Below are 10,713 nucleotides of genomic sequence, written 5' to 3'. Positions count from 1 at the left end.
ATCTATTACATTTTAGCTTAAGATATTAAGACATTTTGTAATCAATGCATATCTTGATTCCTTCAATACCATCTTCTTTATCGTCTTTATCTTTATCATCGTTTACCTTCATTGTTTATTTATCAAAGGCGACCGCATACTCAATCGTGTAGATTAGAGATAGGCCGCATGTAGCAACCCACCGAGAGGTGTACGTTGTGTGAGTATAGTGAGTTAATCCTTTTTTCTTGGTGAAAGGCTGTAGCAACGCTTGTCGATGGGTTGTTACAATGCTTGTCTATAAGTTAATTAGCTGTATCTAACTGCCTGAGAAGGTAAGAGATGGAACACACTAAAGCAAAGTATGCATTGTTCCTAGACATAGGCACGATCTTATGCTCGACGCAACCATGCACTATAGAGATATAGTCATACGGCTGACCACCGAGAGGTGTGCGATGCGTTAATGTGACGAGTTGGGATTACTTGAGCGATTTAAGATAATAAACATTACTATGCGTTAACAATTGTTGCATATCTACCAATCTCATCGCAAGTCTTCCATTGCTCAATCTGTTTAGTTAGGAGTAAGAGTAGTGTGTAATCTATTAAACTTCTTCTTTTTACTTTTATTCATCGCCTCAAACGCATTGCTTCACAAGCATTATTGAGTGACAAGTCCTTGTGTTTGACCTCAGATTACCCGAGAAACTTGCGTTCTTGTTATACTTGGCGAGAAGGCAAGAAAACTTGTGATAGAAACGCATGGTCATTGCATACTAGATTAATGCATACTTTCTATCCCAACGCATGACCTCCGACGAATGGGCTTAAATGCATAGCTTAAAACATGCAACGCGCATAATTGTGTTCAACCCAATTTTCATCAACAATAAGACCAGACTATGTGATCACTAGACTCTGTATATAACGCCTTGATTCTAGAGACTTACATCTCACCTAAACGACCATAGGTGACACGACCTCAATCTTGAGTGTTTTGGGAACTCATGCCTTTGAGGGTGGTCCTTTGATTAGTATGGGTGAGAGTGGCGAGATTGCAAACTCAACATTCCTACCTTTTTGCGGACTTGTCTGATCTGAGAGCTGGGAACACAATCCACGAGATGAAATTCACTCCTTTCCTGAAGTAGGGATAAGTAGAGAGATTGTTCCCTTAAAGGTTGATTCTGGTGCTTGAACATAGTGGCCACAGCTTCTCTTTGGAAGATAGGACTCAGTCATAGTAGGACTATGATTTATGTTCATTAGAGGGATCAGTGGTACTTTAGGAGTTAGATGTAACTACATGAGAATAACGGTTATTGGCCGAGCTGTACTTACGAGTGATCTGTGAAGGGTTGTCGCATTGTTGATTGGTTAAGATGGACACATAATATATCTGTGGTAGGGAGAGTTCTGCTGTCAGTCTTTAGTGAAGTGTCTGGTAGTTAACGGATAGTGGATCCCGTGATTAAAGAGTTCAGTCAATTATTCACGTACCGTTGGAGATGCGAGCTACATATCCATAAGGTCCCTTTGGTAGCTCAATGGATTCAGTTAAGGATCAATTTTTGGTATTGATTTGAAATGTTCAAATTAACAAGAGATATTTTGGTTATATATTATATGATCGGTATGGTGTATGAATACATCTACTGGAGGATTAATGTAAATGAGATTTACATTAAGTACCATGGAATAGAAAAAGAGCTATGGTTTATATATTTCATGAGATGAAATATTAAAATTATAGGTTATAAATATAATATGATATGTTGGTTATCATTTATATTTATAATAATATTAATTATTGGATAATTAATTATTTTTCTCTAATAATTAATTAAGTGGAAGGTTATTGGTGGTTTCATGGTAACCGTGAGATAAAAGAAAATTTTTTTTCCTAATTTTAGTAATGTTAAAAAAAAAAAAATTAGATTTCCTCTCTCGAAAAAAATCTCACGGAAGTTATCAAGTAAATAGGATTTACTAAGCGACAGCTTAGAATAGCTAAACTATTGTTTAGTGTTTTGTAGGCGACAGACACTTAGCTAAGCAATGAGTTAAATGATCGCTTAGCTTTTGCTAGACAATCGTTTAGCTTTTTCTAAACGATTGGGCATCAACCTATACGATAGGTTCAACCTTCTCCCACTTGCTCAATCATTTAAACAATTTTTATTTTCTCCGTCTTCTGCCTCAAACCAAGTCCACATAGAGCCCATCCTCTAGATTCTCACACCGAGAATACTAAGGTTGCCTTCTTGGTGGTGTCATACTCAACTCGACACTGTCAAGGTTCTGTGGAGGTCGTTCGTGTTGTTAGGGTGTTCGTGACCGAGGCGATCGCTAAGTTCGAGTACGCGGTGTAGCGGTCGCGTTTGACGAGCATTCGAGGTTGCTGTGTTACTGTGTTCAAGCATTCGTGATCAAGGACTTTGGCGATGAGTCTACAAATGTATGTTTCGCTTGTCCTTGATCTTATGTATTTCATGCTGTAATTTCTCTGATTAATGCATAAACATATGTTTTTGTTTATGACTATAATTGTAAAGTTCATATATGATGGTAATTTGGATTGATCTTTCTGCTGCTCATTGAAATCCTCGTGTTTGATTTCCTTCACAAGCAATGGTGCATCGCTGACTCCACCATGGAGGTTGAGTATGTAGCGGTTTGTGAAAGTGCTAAGGAAGCCGTTTGGCTTAGAAAATTCTTGACTGATTTGGAAGTTGTTCCAGACAAGTCAAAGCCCATCACACTGTATTGTGATAATAGTGGTGTTGTGGCTAATACCCAAGAGCCTAGAAGTCCCAAGCACGGCAAACATATAGAGGGGAAGTATCATCTCATCCGAGAGATTGTGCATCAAAGGGACGTGATTGTCATGCAGATAGCTTCGAATCACAACGTTGCTGATCCATTTACAAAGGCTCTCACGGCTACGGTGTTTGAGGGTCGCCTGTAGAGTATGGGTCTATGGGACAGGCCTCGTCTGGACTAGGGCAAGTGAAAGATTTATACTGGTCGCGTGTTATGCCCTAGTTTATTATTTGTGTACTTTGTATTTTGACTATATTGTACACCTTACTAGCTTTAGGTCAAGTGGGAGATTGTTGGGGTTGATGCCCTAAATCTCGTAGGGTCCTATAGTCTGTAAACATTATTGAACAAACTCATTGAGTTATCCTGGTGACACTACGAGTATGACCCGCTTTATAGGTGTTACAATTGTTGTAAAGTGCTATAAATAATCTGATCCTGATCATTCATGTATAGACATGCGAGTGGGAATATTCTATACAAAGGAGTTTGTATAAGACCGGACCACAAAATGTTTAATCTCATTATATATCGCTATTCATAATAGAGACTACATTTCACTAGGATGACCATAGGTAACATGACCTGAATCCTAAGTGAATTGTGAACTCCTGCCCATGAGGGCGGTCCTTTGATTTGAGAGTGGCCAGATCGCCGACTCAACAAGCCTATCATTTTGGGGATTCGTCTGATTGAGGACCTGAGAATATAGCTACACAAGATGGAATTCACTCCTTCCCCAAGGTAGGGGTAAGTAGATAAATTGCTCCCTTAAGGGCTAATTCCAGGTCTTGAACAATGTGGCGCCACACTCTCTCCTGGCCCGAGAGGGGTTTAGTCATAGTTAGACTATGGTCTATTTTTCATTAGAGGGATCAGTGGTATTTAAGGAGTTAGATGTAACTACAGAGGCAAAACGGTAATTTGACCTAGTTGTACTTACGAGTAGTTTATATCTGTAGTGCAAAGAATGCAGCTGTCGGTCTTTAGTGGAATGTCCGACAGTTAATGAATGATGAATATTGTAATTAAAGAGCTTAATTATTTTTCATGTACCGTTGGAGTTTCAAGCTACAGGTCCATGAGGTCCCTTGATAGTTCAATAGGACTAATTGAGAATCAGTTTTTGGATTAATTTGAATTGTTTAAATTAATAGAGGGATTTAATTATATATGATATAATTAAGTTGTTTCAATTATATGTGATATAATTGTCATAATGTATTTGATACATTGCTTAATGAGAGGAAATAAATATTTGAATGAGATTCAAATATAGTTTCTATAAATTGGATTCATAGTTGTTAAATTTACTATAAATATGATGTATATTAAATGTCATATAAAAGAGAAAAGAAACTATAGTTTATATTGTATCACATACAATATAAATATGATAACTAATATGATAAGTTACTTATCATATTTATATTTATATAAATTATTATTTTAATAATAAGAAAGGGAGTTACAACTCCCTTCCCCTTCTTTTCTCTCAACCAACGTAAGTGGTTGGTGGTTATTTTTGGCAAGTAGAAAAGAAAAAGTTTCTTCTTCTTCTTACTGTGTAAAGATAGCCAAATTTGATAGTGTGAGAAAAGAACGGAAGAGTTCTTTATGTTTTTTAGTTTTTTAGAACATTCTAATTCTTTCTTCCTCTCCACAAAATTTTTCCATTAAATCCAAAATAGCCAAAGTCTACCACTCCTAGGTTCTCACTTTGAGAATACCGATGAAACATTCGTGGTCGTGGTTGTTCTTGTTCGAGGTTATTCTTGAAGAAAGTCTCTAAGGGGTTCGTGAACTATTCGAGGGAAATCGCGAAAAAAGGTCTTCAAAGGTGAGAATTTTGAAACCCTTTCTTTTGCATGCTGTAATTTATAAATGAATGCATATCTCGTTTCTTGTTTACTGTAAAATTTTTATTCAATTAAAAATGGAATTTGGTCGATCCGCTTCCACTCAAGGTTCTCTCCCCAAAGAGTTCCTTCACTTTTGGTGCTTGCATGTATACTCTTTCATTATCAACACGAACTCTTATCATTTCCCCCGTTGAAGGATCATTTTCATATGTTGGGTGATTAAAAAATAAGCAAAGAAAATCTATGTTTGGCAGACGATGCAACTACACACACAAGATTTACAAGTAAAAAAATACTTTTTCAAATTGAAAATATTGGAAGCAAACGTAAATACAATATTAGGTTCTGCAAATCTGATTGAAGAATTTGGAAAAACAAATATTATTTTGCCTAGAGGAACAAAATTTAGAATTGACAATGCATTGTTCTCTAGCCAATCCAAGAGAAATTTTCTATGTTTTAGAGATATATGTTACAATGGTTATCATATTGATACTAATAGTAAGAATAATATTGAATATCTATATATTATCTCTACTGTGTCAAATGAAAATCGTATATTAGAAAAATTATCTGTTTTATCTTCTGGATTATATTATACCTATATACGAGTAATTGAAACATATGCAACAATGAACTTGAAGTTCATGAATCCAGACATATTTACAATTTAGCATGACCAATTGGGTCATCCAGGATCTATAATAATGAGGAGAATTATTGATATCATGTGATGCCTACTCTCAAAGCAAATTAATAATTAGATCATCACCAGTTAAAGTGGAAACTGAATCACCTCTATTTTAAAAAGAATTCATGGTGATATATGTGTACCTATTAACCCACCAAGTGGATCATTTATATATTTTATGATATTAAGATATGCATTCAGTAGATGGTCACACGTGTGCTTATTATCAAGTCGAAATCTTGCATTTGCAAGATTACTTGCTCAAATAATTAAATTAAGAGCACAATTTTCTAATTATACGATTAAGATCATTTGTTTTGATAATGTTGCTCAAATAATTAGCTCATGTTCATACACAAAATGATTTAGCAGAATCATTTATAAAACGTTTACAATTAATTACAAGAGTATTACTTATGAGAGCTAAGCTTCCTACATTTTGGGACATGCTATTTTGCATGCAGCGTCACTTGTACGCATTAGGCCAGTAGCTTATCATAAGTACTCACTATTACAATTCGCTTTATAGCTATGAGTCAAATATTTCTCACTTGGGAATTTTTGGATGTGCAGTATCTGTTTCAATTGCTCCACCACAACGCACTAAGATGGGTCCTTAAAGGAGGTTAGAAATATATGTTGGATATGATTTCCATCAATTATCAAATATCTTGAACCCCTGATGGGTGATGTATTTACTACATGTTTGCCGATTTTCATTTTAATGAGACAAATTTTCCAACATTAGAGGAAGGAATTCAGAAGTAGGAAGGAATTCAGAAGTTGGAAAAAGAAATTACATGGAATGCATCGTTATTGTCTCATTTAGATCCCCGTGTGAACTTGAAGTTTAGAAGATAATTCATTTGCAAAATATAGCAAACCAATTACCATATGTATTTATAGATGCAAAGAAAATAACTAAATCACATATAATATCCCAACACAGGAAGTTGTCATTAATGATCTAGAACACACCAAAAGTGTGGTAGATCAATGGGTTTCAAAGACAAAAAACATCGAAAACGAAAAATAAATAATAGTAAAAAAGATTTGGTTGAGGATGTAAACACCCATGCAGAAATCCTTAACATGACTATTAAGGAAGGTAAAATACCTAAAGATAATAATGAAATTTCAATCAACTATGTCATGACAGGAAAAAGATGGAGCCGGACAAATGTAGTTATTGACAACATTTTTGCATGTAAAGTTGCTATTGATATTATATCTGAAAATGAGGATCCTGAATCAAAATCTGTTGAAGAATGTCGACATAGAAAAGATTGGCTTCGGTGGAAGGAAGCAATTGAGGCAGAATTAAACTCACTTTCAAAACATCAGGTTTTTGGACCAATAGTCCGGACACCAGAAAGTTTCAAAACTATGGATACAAATGGGTATTTGTGAGAAAAAATAATGAAAATAATGTGATCACAAGATATAAAGCAAAACTAGTTGTAAAAAGTTTCTCACAAGGGCCTAACATTGATTATGAGACATATTCTCTAGTGGTTGATACAATTACACTAAGATATTTGATTGATCTAACTGTGCATGAAAATCTGACATGCATCTTATGGATGTAGTCACAACATATTTATATGGATCTCTTGATAATGATATTTATATGAAAATCCCAGAAGGATTTAAGGTACCTAAAACATATAAATCAAATTCTCAAAAATTGTATTCAATAAAATTATAGAGCCATTATATGGATTGAAACAATCGGGACGAATGTGGTACAATAGCCTGAGTGGATATTTGTTTAAGAAATGATAACAAGATAATCCAATATGTCTATGTGTTTTTATAAAGAAATCACAATCATGATTTGCTATTATAATTATATATATTTATGATTTAAATATAATTGGAACTCCTGAGGAGCTTTCAAAGACAATAGAATATCATAAGAAAGAATTTGAGATGAAGATCTTAGAAAAACAAGATTTTTCCTTGGTTTGCAAATTGAGCATTTGCCAAATGAGATATTTATTCATCAATCTATACAAAGAAAATTTTTAAAAGATTTTATATGAATAAAACACATCCATTAAACATTTCAATGGAAGTTCATTCACTAGATGTGAAGAAAGATATATTTCAACCTCAAGATAATATCGAAGAACTTCTTGTTCCTAAAGTACTATATCTTAGTGCAATTGGTGTACCTTATATATCTTATTAATAATACAAGACCAGATATTGCATTTTTAGTAAATTTATTTGTAAGATATAGTTCTTCTCCAACAAAAAAGATATTGGAATGGAATTAAGCATATACTCTATTATCTTTGAGGAACAATTGATATGGGTTTGTTTTATTCAAATAAATTAAATTTTGATCTAGTTAGTTTTGCATATTCTAAGTATTTATCCGATCCACACAAAGCTAGGTCTCAAACATGTTATCTATTCATATGCGAAGGAACTACTAAGCTAGATCTCAAACAGATTATCTATTCACATGTGAAGAAACTACTATATCGTGGCGGTCGATGAAAAAGACCCTTCCTAAAACCATGTGGTAATTTTTGCAATTCACGAGGCTAGTCAAGAATGTGTATGATTAAGATCAATGACTCAGTACATTCGTGAAACATGTGGCTTGTCTTCTATTAAAAATCTTCCAACAATATTATATGAAAACAACACAGCATGTATATCCCAAATTAAAGGAGAATATATTAAAAGAGATAGAAAAAAGTATATTTCACCAAAACTTTTCTACACATGATTTTGAAGAAAATGGTGACATTACTGTACAACAAATTTGTTTGAAGGATAACCTGACAGACTAATTTACAAAATCATTACCAATGGCAACTTTTGAAAAATCGGTGTACAACATTGGAATGTAGCAACTACGAGTTCTTAAGTGATGTTTTAATGAGCGGGAGTAAATATATTGTATTCTTTTAGGAGTATATATAGGAGTATATATCATATAAAATATGTACTCTTTTTCCTTCCTGGGTTTTTTCCCAGTAAGATTTTAATGAGGCATATTTCATATATATAATAGGTATTTAAGGGAAAGTACTATAAATATTATGATGATAGATGCTCATGTTTAGTGTTCATTGACCATGTGTCATATCCCATTTTCCAAGTGTTGTCCATATGTCTTAAGATTACACACTATTAATATCTATGTAATCCATCCCCTACTTGCCAAATAGTCTATAAATAGTATCATTTGGTAGATTTTGTAAGTCATACGTATTGGTAAGAAATTTAAAAGGCTGGAAGGAAATTTCCATATTTTTCCATTTCCTATAATTTTCTTTATTTAATTATTTTATTTTATTTTAAATATATTTTATTACTATATTATATTTTATCCATAATTTCCATTGTAATAGAAAATATTTTTTACAAAAAGGGAAAATGGCTTATTTTAAACCTTGTATCTCCATAAATGTCCATTTCAAAGAAAATTTTTAACTCTAGCTTCGTTTATTTTTCCTACACATTTTTCTTTTCGCTTTTACCCTTTAGAGTTAAATGAATATTTTTCTTATTATTTTTCTATTTTCTATGACACTTTTGAATGAAACGTTTAATCTATTCATTTTAAAATTAAATTTATATTAACTACAATTTTTTGTACCCTTATACCTATACCTATCCTCTATTGATTTCGATTTCCATGACAATACAACAATTTGTTATGACAAAGTTACCTTTTGATAACAAAGTAATAAAATTTTCTAATTTAGTTTTATAACATATTCCTAACAAATTTAGTTTCTGGGGAAATTCCTAGAGTACCTCTCTTTCCCTCTCTTTTAGTCGTGAAATTACTTTTTCCATGCACCTTTACATTTGTAAGTTTTTTCATTACTTACAAACAGAAAGATGTGTGGCACCTATCTTTTATTTTTATTTTTATTTTTTTAAAAAAAATAATTTCTCTTTCCTCTTTCACCCTCTACTCCTTCCATTTTCTTCCTTCAACATCAATGACAACCACTGAGAGGGTAGGAAGATGAAGAAGGGAAGGGTAGGAAGATGAAGAAGGGAAGGAAGTGAGGCTTTTTCATTGCCATGACATTAATTTAAAAACTCCTCTTTCAAACCTATGAGTTTGGTTCTTTAATGCACAAACGTAGGTTTGACTTCAAAAGTCAAGTCCCTAACTCTAACTCCTTGAGCCAAACGCTCCCTAATAAAGAGAAATGAAGGAAAGGAATAGAAAGAGAGGGGGGCAGAGAATGTATTTACTCTTGATCAACTAATGACCTATTTGACCATTTAGAGTTATTTTCCAAATCCAAAACATAGGATCTAATGTAGGATTGACAAAAATCCCGACGAATTCAGGTCCTCTCGAGAACTCACCCAAATAAGGGCGAGAAATCCCCAGTCACTGGGGATGAGGATCAAATCGAGGACACTGCAAGTCTCCGATTGGGGAAGAGTATCCCGCCCCATTTAATTGTTAAGTACTTTTTCATTTAAAAAAATATAACATATACATTATATTTTATATAAAGAAGGAAAATACTAATTAAAAGAATTGTCATACAAAGAAAAACTCAAATTTCATTTATTTCCCTTTGTGAAAAAAATAAATAATGACTGTAGTTTTATGAATCTCTGTTTTCTGGATTTTGTTTTTATTTTAGATTGTACACATTTGTCTACAAATATTTCTTTTTTCACTAAGAACAATTGAACTCAAATTAAGAAGTATTATCTTTTAAAAATTTACAACAAAAAAAAATTATATAAAGATGACTGAAGACCCAATTCCTACGGGAAATCCCACCCCTAAACTGCGGAGATGGGAGATGGGGATTCATTTACCCCGCAGGGACGGGAATGAAAAGCTCCCCCAACCCCTCTCTCTCATTACCAACCCTAGTCTAATGTGCCACTTTTGGAATATTTAAAACCCAAACACATCAACTCCAAAGAGAACCAAAAATGAATTTTATCTTAAAATCAATTAACCATTAGAGCCACTTATATAGAAATAAAGAATATAATAAGGCTGTCAGACAAGGGCATAGACCAAACTTGGACAAACCCAAGTTTATGGTGTGATTAAAATCATGTTCATCAATGAAGCTCAAAGATTTTTGAAGTACAGGAGTTGATTAACTAAGACAAACTCATACGCACAGAAAGAAATGTAGTCAAGTACTCTCTCTAAAAGCACTTTAAATGCTTTTGATTGCTACATTCCAACTTTATTTGGACAAACAAAATTGAGAGGAAAAAAAAAACCTTTTATGCTACTCAAATTAACGCATCTCTGAATTTTCAAACTCGACATTGGAACAATCTTACTTTTTGATACTTGCCATTAAAAGGCAAGTACACACTTAATCAAAATGCAAC

The sequence above is a fragment of the Benincasa hispida genome, chromosome 1 (genome assembly GCF_027475165.1).
Source record: "Benincasa hispida cultivar pf3 chromosome 1, pf3_genome.v1.1, whole genome shotgun sequence".
In the NCBI taxonomy this organism is placed as follows: domain Eukaryota; kingdom Viridiplantae; phylum Streptophyta; class Magnoliopsida; order Cucurbitales; family Cucurbitaceae; genus Benincasa; species Benincasa hispida.
The sequence above is the reverse complement of the archived record's forward strand: the minus strand, read 5'-3'. Positions refer to the sequence as shown.